Raw genomic sequence first — 13,759 nt, 5'->3', positions numbered from 1 at the left:
TTTGAAGCTTTTTATGACCACTAATTAAGCTTGAAAAGTGCACCCCAGCACTGCTGTTACCACTTCATGCCTGGCTAAACCCACACAGAAGTGAAGAGTTTGATATATTGGGGGAAAAAATGTGCCAGGAGGAGAAGAGAAGAGACAGAAACATTAATAAAACCAACAGAAAACCTCTTTTCCCCCTTGGATTTAGAATCAGAGTTTGCAGCAGGAGGTTCTGAGAGGGAAAAGCTGTGTGTGATGCATACAAAAAGTCTGCCAAAATGACAGGAGCTCCTGCCGAATTTCTCATTTCTATTACATTTTGTCAGGAAAACAGAAAGGCCAAATTGCCTCACTGTTTTATTGTGAAGAGGAAAACAAATAACTAGGTGGTGTTTCTCAGTAGGGCTGAATGGGAAGTGCAGTTAAATCTGTTTAAAGGGCAAACAGTTAAATCTGTTTATAAGGCAATGATTGGTCTGTGTTATGTTTTCCTCTTTCCTTGCATTTCCCTCTTCACATCCCATTTTCTGCTGATTTTGACCTGGGTTCTTTTCTGGGTGTTTTTAAAGGGAAAAGACACCCTATCCAGCAAATCAATCCCCCTTCCAATTAGCAATTTGTTAATTCCTTCAGAACATTATGCAGTGAGGGAGAGCTGCAGGGATAGGAATAATTGAATTTAGAGCTGTTTCCTCCTGATGATCATCAGAGCCCTACTCATCTGAGCTGCAGTTCTGGCAAATATTTGGGTATGGAGTAGACTTGGAGTGTTTGGAAGTCACAGACAAACACAAGTGTAAGTGGTTCCCACAAAGCCAGTTTAGGTACATGCAGACAGCACATTTTAGCCAAGACTGGGGTGGCTTCACATTAGGGGATTAAAAATAGAAGCACTTCTCTTTCAAACCTTTATTTACTCTTCACAGTGCAGGAAAGGAGCCCTGTTATCCATCAGTCATATGGCTCTCAACCTGCTGGAACAGCACATGGTGTGCACTATATATATATATTTATGTATATATATATTTACCCATTTAAACAGTCTGTACATTCATTTCTCGTTCTGACATGACAGATGTTGATGGAAGCACTGAAGGATTCGAGTGTCTCTGGGATTTGCCTGCTAAAGTAAACAGGAGCCAGGGCTGTAACCAGATCCCATTCTTGTGGTGGAGCAAAGCCACTCAGTTCGTTCTCAGCCCCGCTGAGAAGAAGCAGAAATGTTCCTGAATATTTCTGTGCAGGAAATAGGCTGGGCTTTCTTTAGTGTGGGAATGAAAACCTGGGATGAATGGGCCTGGTGGGGGACATTTGGCCTCGTTTTACCTGTCTTGGCTTTGGGAGACATCAGGAAGAGGAATTCACAATGAGATGCCCCATCCCTTCAAGTGTCCAAGGCCAGGCTGGGATAGTGGATGTTGTCCCTGCCCATGGATAAAAAATGCCCTTTTTTATGAACCATTCCATGATTGTAAGGATTCTGCAGACAAGAAATAAAATGGGTTTCTCTTTCTCCACTAAGACAGAGAAGAAGAGCAGAGTAAGAAGAAGAGCAGAGCAAGAAGATCAGCACAATCCTGCCCGAGCCATCTCTGCAAATCCCTTCACCAAGTGGCACTTGTGGCCCTTCCAGGCAGGACTGGGGCTCCACCACTGCGAAAACTCATGGGAAGATGTGAAAACTCATGGGAAGAGACCCTTCCACTCCAAAAAAAAACCATCCAGAGGTCAAGTGCAGGGAAGGAGGGGAGCAGTCCTGGCAGTTCCTTGCGTGGCACGAAGAGGGGAGGAGCAGAAATGTCCCAGCTCTTGGCTCGGGTGGTGCGGGCAGCTTTCAGCACACACGTCCCTTGAGTCCTTCTTGCTTCAAAATCACAGCAGGTCAAGTTGTAGCCAGGCTTTTTCCCCCTCACCAATGTTTCATTCCACTTGTTCTAAGTGTGTTTCCCTGCACACACCAGGGAGGGTTTATCTGCAAAGGGCGGAGAGGTTGGGAAACCGCGAGAAGTGAAAGCTTAAAATTCCTCTTGCTCTGGAAGGACAAGCACGGCCACAAACGGGGTCAAAAACACAGCCTGAGAGCACACAGAGGATTTAAGGCAGGTGGAGGAGAAAGTGTTCCTTTTAACAAAATAGTAGCACAATAATGAACATTTTCTGCTCCCACTTGGACATTCATTGCTGCCAACTGCACTTTGTTCTCCTGCATCAGGCAGAGGTCACACATCTTTCCTAAGGAGAATCAACAAGGGAAGCCAGACTGAGCACTGCAACCTTTATTAAATGACTCAGGGCAACAAATAAACAGCCAGGAAACCGTGGAACTTCAAAAATCCCCAAATTAAAAGTGCACACCTAGTGCAAGTCTGATTGGAGAAATCAGACCGAGAAAGGTCTGATTTATTTGGAAAGGACTGCGGAAACACCCAAAACATTTCCTTATGTTTTAACATAAACATAAATATAAATACAAACAATATAAATATAGGCAAAACGTAAATCAAATATAATTATAATTAGAAATTGAAAGTTGTCTTTTTTTTTTTTTTTTTTTGGGTGGATAATTAGGCATCTTCAGGAGATGAAATGTCATTTAAAGGGTGGTGTCTGGGCTCCCTCTCCTGGCTCTTCCTTTGCCGTGGAATGTTCCTGCTTTGCAGCTTTTCCTGACTCTTCCCACCTCTCTCCCTGTGCAGTTTAATCCCCCACCGGTGTAGAACTGGGTTTAAATATCCCAAATTAGCCAGGCCTGGGGGAAAACCACCCGAGCTTTGCCTCAGGCTGGACGTGACTGCTCCCAAACCCAGGGAATTCCTGCCATCTGCCCACCCACAGGGTTTTCTACCTCATAATTGGGGTTTTTTTGAAGGTTTTTGTTTGTTTCAAGCCTTTTGCTCTGTCCTATGGAAGAGCCATTGCTGACCCAGTGCCTCACTCACTCCCTGCACCCCCTGTTAATTTGCTCAGCACTTACTCCCAGAAGTCCATAAATGGGATTCCTCCCACCTTTTCCTTAACTAATTTATAACACAAACCTCCTGTTTTCTGCTGTTTTTACAAAGCCACCCTGGTTGCACCAGAAAACCTGTTAAATGCTCGGTGTTTCCTCTATTTTAGACCCCAAAACTTCCCCAAAAGCTCCAAGGCAGTGCCCGAACTGCCCTGGCATTTTTCCTCCTCACATTTAAATTAGAGGAGTCTCCATAAACATGAGGCATTCAGCCTGAAAATAAGGCACATTCCTGTTCCTCTCGCTTCCCTCCTCACCCTGAGCTAATTGGTGGATGTTTTACTGCCCTGAGGTTTTATTAATGAGCAACATTTCATTCAGAGCTAATTAAAATCTCCAGGCAGACTCCACTTGGCAATAGAGATGTCGAGTAGGAAGGGAACAGGTGAGCAGAAAGCCTAATAACCATCATTATTTTGTTGGGAAGGAGGAATAAGGGGCAATAAAACCCCCCACATTAGAGGCTCATAAATACAAAACACCGGGAGGAAGTTGCCAGATATGTTGAGTCACGAAATAATTCACTGGTGCTGCTTTAAAAGCCTCGTTTTAAAGGTGTTATTCAGCAAAAGGCACCGAGATCCTGCTCTCAGGACTCTGCTGCTCTGCTGGGGCAGGAGGATCAGAAGATTCAGGTGCTTCAAGTTCTATTTCAGGCACATAACATTATTGACATCTGTGCCAACACCTCACGAAATTGATGGTGTTTTTGACCAGTTTGTGAGGGTTTGTCTCAATGCCGCTGAATTTGCCTGCAAGAAAACTCAACAGGCTCAGTAATTAACTCTCCCCACGTTAATTGGCTCCCAATTAACCTGCCAGAAATACCACAGACGTCAGGGTCACGTTTAAAAATACCCACCCTGTTGCTTTAATCCATTGTGTAATCACAAGATTTTAGCTCTGTGCTCGTCGCAGCGAGACCCGAATCACCCCCAGTGATCAATCAATCAGCAATTAACATTTAACCAATCCATTAAAACATGCAGCCATTCCAAAGGTGACCCTGGAAATGCCCCTTTGGGGGAACGTGCTGCCGAAATTTCCACCCTTCTTCCAGGACGTGGTGAAACAAAAGCGGCGTCCCAGCTGTTCCCTGTGTTTCTGCAGATCACAGGCATCGTTCCATCGTGCTTGTTTGAGCGCTGATTTAATTTTAATTGGGCTCTTGGGCCTCGTTTTTCCCCCTCCTGGTAAGAAAAAAAATGTTGCTCCTTGTAGGGAGCTCGAGCACCTCCTCACAACCTGGCATTCCCTGCTCGAGCTCGTTAGGCTGAGGTTTTTTTAAGTTGGTTTAAATAAAATAATGGGGGTTCTCTCCTCAGAGCTGAGCAGGATGAAGCACTTGCTTTTAAAAGGGAAAATTAAATCATGGAAAATAATAATTTACCACACTGGCTCTGACAGGCAAAGACATCGATTTGCTGTTGTTGGGCTCGTGCTGTGATGGTGTTGGAAGCTGCCTTCTCCTCCCAGAGCAGCAAATGAGTTTTGATTTCTCTTCATTAAAGGCATCATTAATTCCTCCTCCTGGTTTCTGTTTGTTTTCCCTTCCATTCTGTCTCGTTCCTGTAAATTTAACTCAGGCAGTGCATCCATCACATTTGTGCAATTGGAAACAGGGAGTTTTCCAGGCATTCTCACTCCTGCCCCATCCTGGGACAGGGACAGGTCTGTTCTCTCAGGACTTTTCACTGGTGCTCCAAGAGCCTGAATAATTTGGAGCCTGAATTCAGCCTGAGCAGGGAGGCTGGGGGTGGTTTTTTCCACCTTCCAACAAATCAGGCCTTTCCCACTTTTATCTGGCCTTTGAGGCTTCCCTTTGGATTCCTTCCTTTTTTTTTTTTTTTTTCAGCAATGCAAACAACTGCAGCAGGGCAGGGCCTTGTTTTGGGAGAGCTCTTTGTTGTGATGGGATTTCCTGATGAAGGCATTTCTTTTATCTATTATAAAAAAACCCCAAACAAGCCAGCACACTTAGCTTTCTCTGGTGTCTTTTTGGCCTGTTCTGTAGCTTGCAGGACTCACAGTTTCTTCTGGAGTAAAAGCATGTTATGATTGAACAGGGCATTATTAAGATATGGTGAAATCATTAATGTTATGAAATTATTAATGTTAGTAGAAGGCACAATATTTATACATCATATTTGGGAAGCTGAAGGAGGAGAGGAAAAGGCTGATGAGGGGCAAACAGGGCACACATTGACAGGCAAAAATTGATGAATTACATCACTGTTTTATCCATGGGACTGAGACTCTCTCTCCTTAATCCCCTCAGCCTCCCTGATCACCAGAGACCAGAGTTAGATAAACTATCTCAGAGTTAGATAAACTATCTCAGGTAGCCTTTGACGTCCTCCCAGAAGCCAGAAAAGATCCATCACGCTTTCCTCGGGTGTCAAAAAGGTTTTGCTGCTGCAGATTGGGCAGGCTGGAGGTCACTCCAAATCACAGTATCGTTCACTTCATAAGCCCATTTTATCCTGTCAGCTGCTATTACGAGTTCAAGTTGTTTCTGAGGAGTCCACAGCATAGATCAACTCCTCGTCCTTCAGCCCCTCTGCACCCTGGGCTTTAAGCACTGATTGATTCATTAAATGTCTCCAAAGCCAAGCCATTCATCTTTTTTCACTGTGTTTTATTGTCTCTGTTCCCCCTGACTTCCAAACCTCCACGTTGTGCTCACTTGAATAATGTGTCAATAGACAGGCATTTTTACCCTATCTTTACCCTGTATTTTTATATATCTATTTACATACCTATTTTTAACCTAGAGGGTATTTTTACACATAAGAAAGAGGCACCTGCACCTGCTTTTACTGGTATTGGCTACACTGGGCTGTGTCTTGTGGGAATTCTGGTAGGTTTTTGCTTGGCAGTGCTCTACTGCACCCCCCACCCCATGCACACCCACACAATTTTCAGCCCAAAACACAATTTCAAGGTCCAAAGGATTGCTTTTTCGATTATTTTTTTCAGAGTTTTCTAAGTAAAACCCCTTATTTATATAACACAAACCTCCTAAAGTAGGGAGAACAGCATCACCTTTAAACCCCCAAAGCCCATATCTGGGAGACCAGCGAGTTAATTTGAGGTCCAAACCTCGAAAATTCCAAGGTTTATGATTTCAGAGCTCAAAGCCCAGAGGGCCCAGAGCATCATTTTCAAGAGCCTGGCCTGGGAGGTCCGTGGCACTGTGATGTCACACGGAGCCTGTGGGGACAGAAGGGGCTGGGGGGTGCTGGGATCTGCGCTCTGGAGGAGCCAATCCACAGGGTGAACACCTTTTGTCGCTGAGAGCATGGCTGTGGCCGCTCAGGATCAAACTGGCAACATGTGCCAGACCAAGATGGACTTCTGGGATGGGATGGATTCCATCTTCATGATGCCCAGCATCACCCCCACAGGTACAGGCTTTGGTGGCTCCAGATGGGCAGTGGCTCCCTTGCAGATTCCTTCCATGAGTTTGTCAATGTTTTAGACATTACCAGCGTTTCAGTCCACCCCAAACCCCACAGCCAGGGGGGCTGGAGGGCTGAGAACCAGCAGGAGCAGAGCATGACTTGGCTTTCCTTGGCTTTCCAGAGCGAAGGGCTGTCTGGAGTGCGGTGTCTGGATACGTCCAACAGCAGCTCCTGCAGCACAAGGTGGGACAGCACCCGCCTCATGAGCACCCAGGGAATCTGGGAGTCCCCATGGCCCTGGAGGGTGGCCTGCAGCTCCTCTTGCTCTCCTCAGAAAGCAGCAAACCCACATCAAAAGTCCCCATGGAGGGACAAAGGGGGTTTGTGCAGGGGTGGTGTCACCTCTGGGAGGGGGGGTTGTACCACAGGAGACCCTGGAGCTGCCTCTGCCTTCACCCCAGCACCGCTTTTTGGGGGAAGTGAAAAAGAGGCCTTGGCATCCCCTCCCCAGGGCTCTCCCCACTGTCCTGGCTCAGTGGGAGCTGGCAGGGTCTGGTCCAAGGTTCCATCCAGGAACCATTCCCAGCTCTTCCCTCTGACCAGCCCTCACCCTTTGGCCTTTCCCTCCTGCTGCAGGGGGTCCGAGTCCCCACCCTGGGCTCCTTTGACGTGGTCCACACGGAGATCCACGTGGGGGACAGGGCTGTGACCCTCCAAAGGCCAGTGTTCTACCTGGCCAGGAACCTCGGAGGAGCCTCCAATCTCATGGACAACAACACTGACCTGGCTGGTAAGGCAGGGGGTGAGCCCTGGCTGGTAAGGCAGGGAGTGAGCCCTGGCTGGCTGCAGGGCTGGGCTGAAGGAGGGGATCACGCTCCTTTCCTAAAAGCAGAGGGAGCAGGTCTGACCCTGGGGCGTTGTGGGTGATGATGGCTGCAACAAACAGCCCTTGGGAAATGCCTGTGGTGGATCCTACAGGAATTCCCCCACCCCTGTGCTGTGGTTTCCCAGGGGATAAGCAGCTGGAGCCTCTGAAATACGCCGAGGTGGCTGGGCAGGCCTCTGTGTCCAGGAGAAAAGCAGAGAGCTGCATCCTGGGCACCACATCCCTCCTGTACCACTGCCTGGCCAAGGGCGAGAGCGTCGCCTTCGTCCTCCGGGACGTGGGGGTGCTCCTCATCGAAGGCAGGAAGGCACACATGAGGTTCTACCCTGACTTCCTGGAGAAGATGACTGGGAAGAAGATCCAGGACAGGGCTACCTTCAAGGTGAGCCTTTTGTTTCCCTCCCTGCTGGTGGAGGGACCCCCGTGATGTGGCCAGCGGGTCTGACCACGGAGAGCCCTTGCTGCCCTGAGCTCCTCCTCTCCCCAGTGCCTTGGCCAGGCTGAGGGTGTCCTGGCATCCCCACGTTTCTCTGCTGCAGGTTTTCCAGCAGCTGGACCTGGTGGTGTCCCGTGAGGTGCCTGTTGCTTCCCTGGCTTTCACGAGCCGTGTCCTCGTCTTTCCCGAGTGAGTCCAGAATTCTGGAGGCTTCAGGCTCTGCCTGAGACAACCAGCAGCAGGACAAGAGGGCACAGCCTTGAGCTGCCCCAGGGGAGGTTCAGGTTGGACATGGGGAAGAAGTTCTTGCCAGAGAGAGTGATCAGCCACTGGAAGGGGCTGCCCAGGGAGGGGGTGGAGTCCCCATCCCTGGAGGTGTTTGAGCAGAGCCTGGATGTGGCATCAGTGCCATGGGCTGGGTGACAAGGTGGGGTTGGGTCACAGATTGGATTTGATGATTTCAGAGGTCTTTTCCAACCTGGCCCCTCTCACCCATGCCTGGCTGCCCATCACTCCTGAGAGCACACCTGAGGGGACAGAGCAAGGATTTTAGGCGACACTCTCGTGGGCTTTCCCATCATGGCCAGGAATCCTTTCCTGGGTGCTCCCATTTCCCAGGCCAGTCCTTAGGGATGGGGCACAGCTGACTTGGGAAAACAGCCCGTGCCAAAGTGCCCTGTGAGCAGCTGGTGGTGGTGCCGTGGCTCAGGCTTGTGCCTCCTCTTTGCCTCCAGGTTTGAACCGGCCAGTCTGCCCCTCTCACTGTTCAGGGACCGCCTCAGGGCCTTGAGACAAGTCCCTGGTGGGGACAGAGGGTGGCAAAAAGAGAGTTTGCCACCTGTCAGGCGAGGCATGGAAGGTAAAGCAGCTCCCAGCTTGTTTCCATAGCCAGGGCAGGTGGCTTCTGTGAGCTGATGGGAGAATCCCTCGGGGATGATTTTTGTCACGAGGATCTGACTTGTGCCAAAGCTTGGGGCCAGCCCAGCCCAGCCAATTCTCCTCAGGCTGGCTGAGCTCTGGGCAGGGGGGTGCCCTGGGTCCAGCAGGAGGAGGAGGGTGTGGATCCAAAGGCTCTGGGAAGCTCTCTCTCACTTTTGAGGGAGGCTCTGTCACCTCAGGGGTGTCACCCAGCTCCCCTGAGTGCAGTGCTGGCACTGGGGAGGGTGCCAGGCCTCTGGAGACATCCCAGCCGTGCTCTGCTGAGGAGATCTCTCCTTCCTGGTTCCAGGGAGATTTCCAGGACTGGCTGTGCCCGCTCGCTCCTCCGCTAAGGCGGGCAAGCAGCTCTGGGACGAGGGGGACACAGAGATGGAGGACAGCTCTGGGGTCAGGTGAGACTGGAGGCTCAGGGCTGCAGCCAGAGCCCCTTCCCCAGCACCAAACCCCCTGGGAGAGGCTGCTGGAGCCCCCCATGGCACAGGGCTGGCTCCTGTGGGCAGGATGTGGCCCCAGAGCCCTCCCAGTCTGGGTCAGCCCCCTCCTGTTGTGTCCTCCCAGGAAGCTGCCAGAGATCCCAGGGGCTGCTGCTGCTGGAAAAAAGCAGTTTGGGACTGAGCAAGCCAAGGGCAAACCTGCCCCCAAGGGCCAAGTATCAAAGCAGGACCAGGGAGAGGCAACAGCCACTCAGAAGGGCAGGGTAGGAGGAGAAGGAGAAGCAAAAGATTCCCTTGGAAGAGAAGGAAAAAAGAAAGTTCATTCTGGAAGAGGAGGAGCATCAAAAGACTCCCTTGGAAAAGAAGGAGCATCAAAAGATTCCCTTAGAAGAGAAGGAGAAAGAAAGTTCATTCTGGAAGAGGAGAAGCATCAAAAGATTCCCTTGGAAGAAAAGGAGCATCAAAAGATTCCCTTGGAAAAGAAGGAGCATCAAAAGATTCCTTTGGAAAAGAAGGAGCATCAGAAGATTCCCTTGGAAGAGAAGGAGAAAAGAAAGTTCCTCCTGGAAAAGGAGAAAAGAAAGCTCCTCCTGGAAAAGAAGGAGAAAAGAAAGTTCCTCCTGGAGGAAAAGGAGAAAAGAAAGCTCATCTTGGAAGAGGAGGAGCACCAAAAGATTACCTCGGTAAAGAAGGAGAAAAGAAAGTTTCTCCTGGAAGAAAAGGAGAAAAGAATGTTTCTTCTGGAAGAAAAGGAGGAGAAAAGAAAGTTTCTCCTGGAAGAAAAGGAAAAAAGCAAGTTCGTTTCAGAAGGGAAGGAGAAGTGAAAGACCCCTTAGATGCCCTCAGAAGAGAAGGAGAAAGGAAACTCCTTTCCAGGAGAGAAGAAGAAAAGAAAGTTGCTCTTGGGAGCGCCTCCCTGCCCTGGAGTGCCCAGGACTGGGAGCCTGAGGACCCCACCACCTCCATGGTGGTCCTGCAGACACTGGGACCTGAGGCACAGGGGCACAGTCCAAGGCCTGAGGCCTTCTGGTCAGTGCTGAAAGAGCCCCAGAAGAACATTTTGGCAGGTTACAAGTTTGAGCCCTCCCTTTATGTGTCCCCCCTGCCCCCAGAGGGGTCCACGGCTCCGAGGTCCCCCATGCTGGAGAAGAGGGAGGTGGTTGCCAGGGGGTTGTGGCCGTGGATGGAGTGACCAGGGCTGGGCTGAGCATTCCCAAACGAGACCAATCCCCAGCCCAAGTGCTGCTGGCAGGAGGGACACCACGCCAGGGAGGACAGGGAGGGTTTGGTTTGGTTTGAGACTTGGCAAAAAGCTAAATCAACTCTCATGTGCCAATTGGGCCTCATTCTGAGAGTCCAAAGCCTTCTGTGGAGAGTCCAGAGGCTCATTGTTGAGCCCAAACCCAGGTCAGGGATTGATCCTCATCTTTAGGATTCATATTCTGCAGTTTGGAGACCTCAGAGCTTCTTCTAAGCCTCCAGCAGTGTCTGCCCAGCAGCCTGGGAGGGGTCACTGGAGCCAGGGCAGGACATTTGAGGAGGCAGGTGACTGATATGGGACCAAACCCACCCAACTGTGAGGCTTTCCATGCTGAAAAACTTCTATTTGAAAGCATCCCAGGGGATATTTTATATTTGACACAAATAATGGAGCTGTGAGGCCACAGGATGACCTTTCTCTGATCCCAGGGGCCGTTGTGTCAGTCAGAGATGGATCTGAGTGAAACCTGGAGCTGATGATCAGGGAATTCATAATCCTTGCAAGAGACAAAGCTGCAGGTTAAATATTCCCCGTGACTGAATCACTGGGCTTGGACAGCCCGTGGGTTGTGGGGAATGAATGAACTGTAAGTTCCATTTTACTGACTGAAACCCCCACTGAAACCCACCTCAGAGGGTGTGAAGATGAGCACGTGGCAACCCCTCGGTAACGAAACAGCAAAGCCCCCAAAAGGGGAAGAGAGGGGAGAGAAGCCCCCAGACCTTAAAAATTCTGCCCCAAAATTTCTTTGTTATTTATTCTTTATTTTTATGAGCTTGTGCTAATAGATATAATTATTGGTTGTGTTAATAAACCTCTAAAAAGGGGATGAGAGCTCAGTGTTAAACATTTTTTGAACAAAACCTGAGTCAGTTTGAAGCAGCAGCTGGGCTGTGTTTGGAGGTTTTTATTAGAGGAGAACCCCACAAGCAAGAAAATTAAATACCACCCATTGCCCTATTGCAAACCCCATCCCTTGCACACCTGCAATTCCAATTTCTTCTCCTTCATTAAATGCCTCCAAAGTTAAATCACTTTAAGCACTGATTGACTCAATAAATGTCTCCAAAGTCAAGCCATGTATCTTTTTCACTGTAGTTTTTTTTTCTACTCACAACCCTCTATTCACAAATTATTATTATTATTTCACTGTATTTTGTTGTCTCTGTTCACAAACCCCTATTCACAAATCTATCCACAACCCCTGACTCACGAACCTCCAGCACAGCCCTGAGTTCTGTTCACTTGGAGAATCTGTGTAAATACAGGGTGTATTTTTACACACAAGAAAGAGGCACCTGCTTTTGTGCAGTATTTCAAAATGCAGTGTGTCTTCTGGGAATTCTAGTAGGGGTTTTTTTTTTGGCTTTTACAGTAGCATGTATTTGCAGTTGAGATGTTCACCCTGTTCTGTTATTCAGCCCTGGTTTTGTGAGGCTTCACATCTTTAACCCAGTTATATATATTTAGGTAGGTAATGTGTCAGAAAGGAGAATATTTATGAAGGCACACAATTTATGCTGGTAAAAATCAACAAAAATGCCCAAAGCTTTGAAAACTGGCTTTTCCTGCCACTGCCTACCCACCATCTCAGAGTCATGGAATGGTTTGGGTTGGAAGGGATGTTAAAGATCATCTTGTTCCACCCCCTTGTTCCACCTTCCACCAGCCCAGGTTGCTCCAGCCTGGCCTTGGACACTCCCAGGGATCCAGGGGCAGCCACAGCTTCTCTGACCAACCTGTGCCAGGGCCTTTCCACCCTCCCCATAAAACATTTCTGCCTTATGTCCCCTCTGGCAGTGGCAAACCCTCCACCCCTGGGCCTGGCACATTTTGGATGCCTCTTCTGGGCCTGGTCTATCAGAGCTGGGAGAAAAGGAAGAGATTCCAGAGAATGGAGCAGAGGGTGAGAATTCCTTCCCATCCAGAACTTCCAGCCAGACAATTCTGCTGCCCTCTCTTTATTTAGGACTTCCCACTGCTAAATTTCCACCTCCTCCCGGCTGCCCAGGGGTCGGAAACGGGCTCTCCACGACGCGAGGTGCCTGCGGAGAGAGGGAGCTGCTCAACCCCTGCCGTGGCCAGGGCTGGGGTGTGTGAGGGTGCAGAGCAGCTCTGGGCACCCCATGGCATGCACCCTGTGGGATGTGGGCACCCAGGAAAAGGGGCTCCAGCTCACAGCACAAACCTCAGCTAGAGTTTGGGTGGTGACCAACCGGGCACCCGGAGCCCCCACAGCTCGAGACACCCCACGGCTGACACGGCCACCCAGTACCTGCTTGGCAACCCCCTCCACCTCTGACTCACCCTTGCACATCCTTTGCCCAGGCAGGGACCACCAGGCACAGGAACAGAGCAGTGAGAAGCCCGGCCACAGCCACCAGGCAGTTGCTGAGAAGGACCTTCCTGGAGGTGTCAGCATCCACTGCTCCTCTGTTTGCCCTGCCAGCCACGCCCTTGGCGTTGGTCCTGCCCAGTCTCCTCTTGTCCATACCTGGAGGAACGACTGTGCACGTCAGTGTGTCCTGCCCACCTCTGGCCATCTCATGGCAGGGCTGGCATTGCTGGGAAATGTTCTTTCCTGCTTTGGTGGCATCTCTGAGTGAGGGAATATCCTGGGGTGGCAACGTTTCTGTGGTTCAGTAGGAGCCAAGGGAACTCCCAAAGGCCTTGCAAGTCTGTGCTCTCCACATCCTCCCTCTCCCTCCTCTCTCAGCCTTGCTTACACTCTGCAGTGGCCACAATCCAGCTCTCCCAGTGTCTGCCTTCGCTGCCTGTTCCTGGGGATCCTTCCCATCTGCCCACAACTTCTCCTGTGCTTTCCCACCTTCCCTCATCCCCAGAGGGTCTCAATGTGTGTCCCTGGCACAGCCACCCCCTCCTTTGGGTGGCTGAGGGACAACAATTACCTGTCACTCCTGTTGGCTGAGTGGCCCCCGGGTTTTCCACAGGGAATGGCACCTCCTGAAGGCCTCCCTGAGGTGCCTCCTCATCCCCAGGCTCGAGCTCCACAACTTTGGAGAGAAAGTTCAATTCCAAGTCACCGTTCCTGAGCGGGATCTGAGAGCCCAGCTTCCCAACTCCCCCCGCACCCACCATCAGGCATGTCCTTCAGAGCACCCAGCACTTCAGTCAGCGTTTCCTCCAGCTGCCAGTAAATGTCTCCAGACTCAGTTCCGTTCTTTGGACCTTCGTGGAAAGAGTCAAAGAATTTCTGCCCCAGCAAACCCTGGGCTGTGTCACTGGGAAAGCCCTCCCTGTGCCCACAGCTGACACCAGACCCCCGTGGGGAGCTCTTGTCACAGCCTGTGGCATCCCCTGTGCTGACTGAACCCCAGAACAGGGAGGGGAGAACCCCAGAACAGGGAGGGGATCACGGAGCAGGACAGGCAGGGCTGGAT

The sequence above is a fragment of the Myiozetetes cayanensis genome, unplaced genomic scaffold (genome assembly GCF_022539395.1).
Source record: "Myiozetetes cayanensis isolate MyiCay16 unplaced genomic scaffold, myiCay2020 scf30, whole genome shotgun sequence".
NCBI classification, from domain to species: domain Eukaryota; kingdom Metazoa; phylum Chordata; class Aves; order Passeriformes; family Tyrannidae; genus Myiozetetes; species Myiozetetes cayanensis.
The sequence above is the reverse complement of the archived record's forward strand: the minus strand, read 5'-3'. Positions refer to the sequence as shown.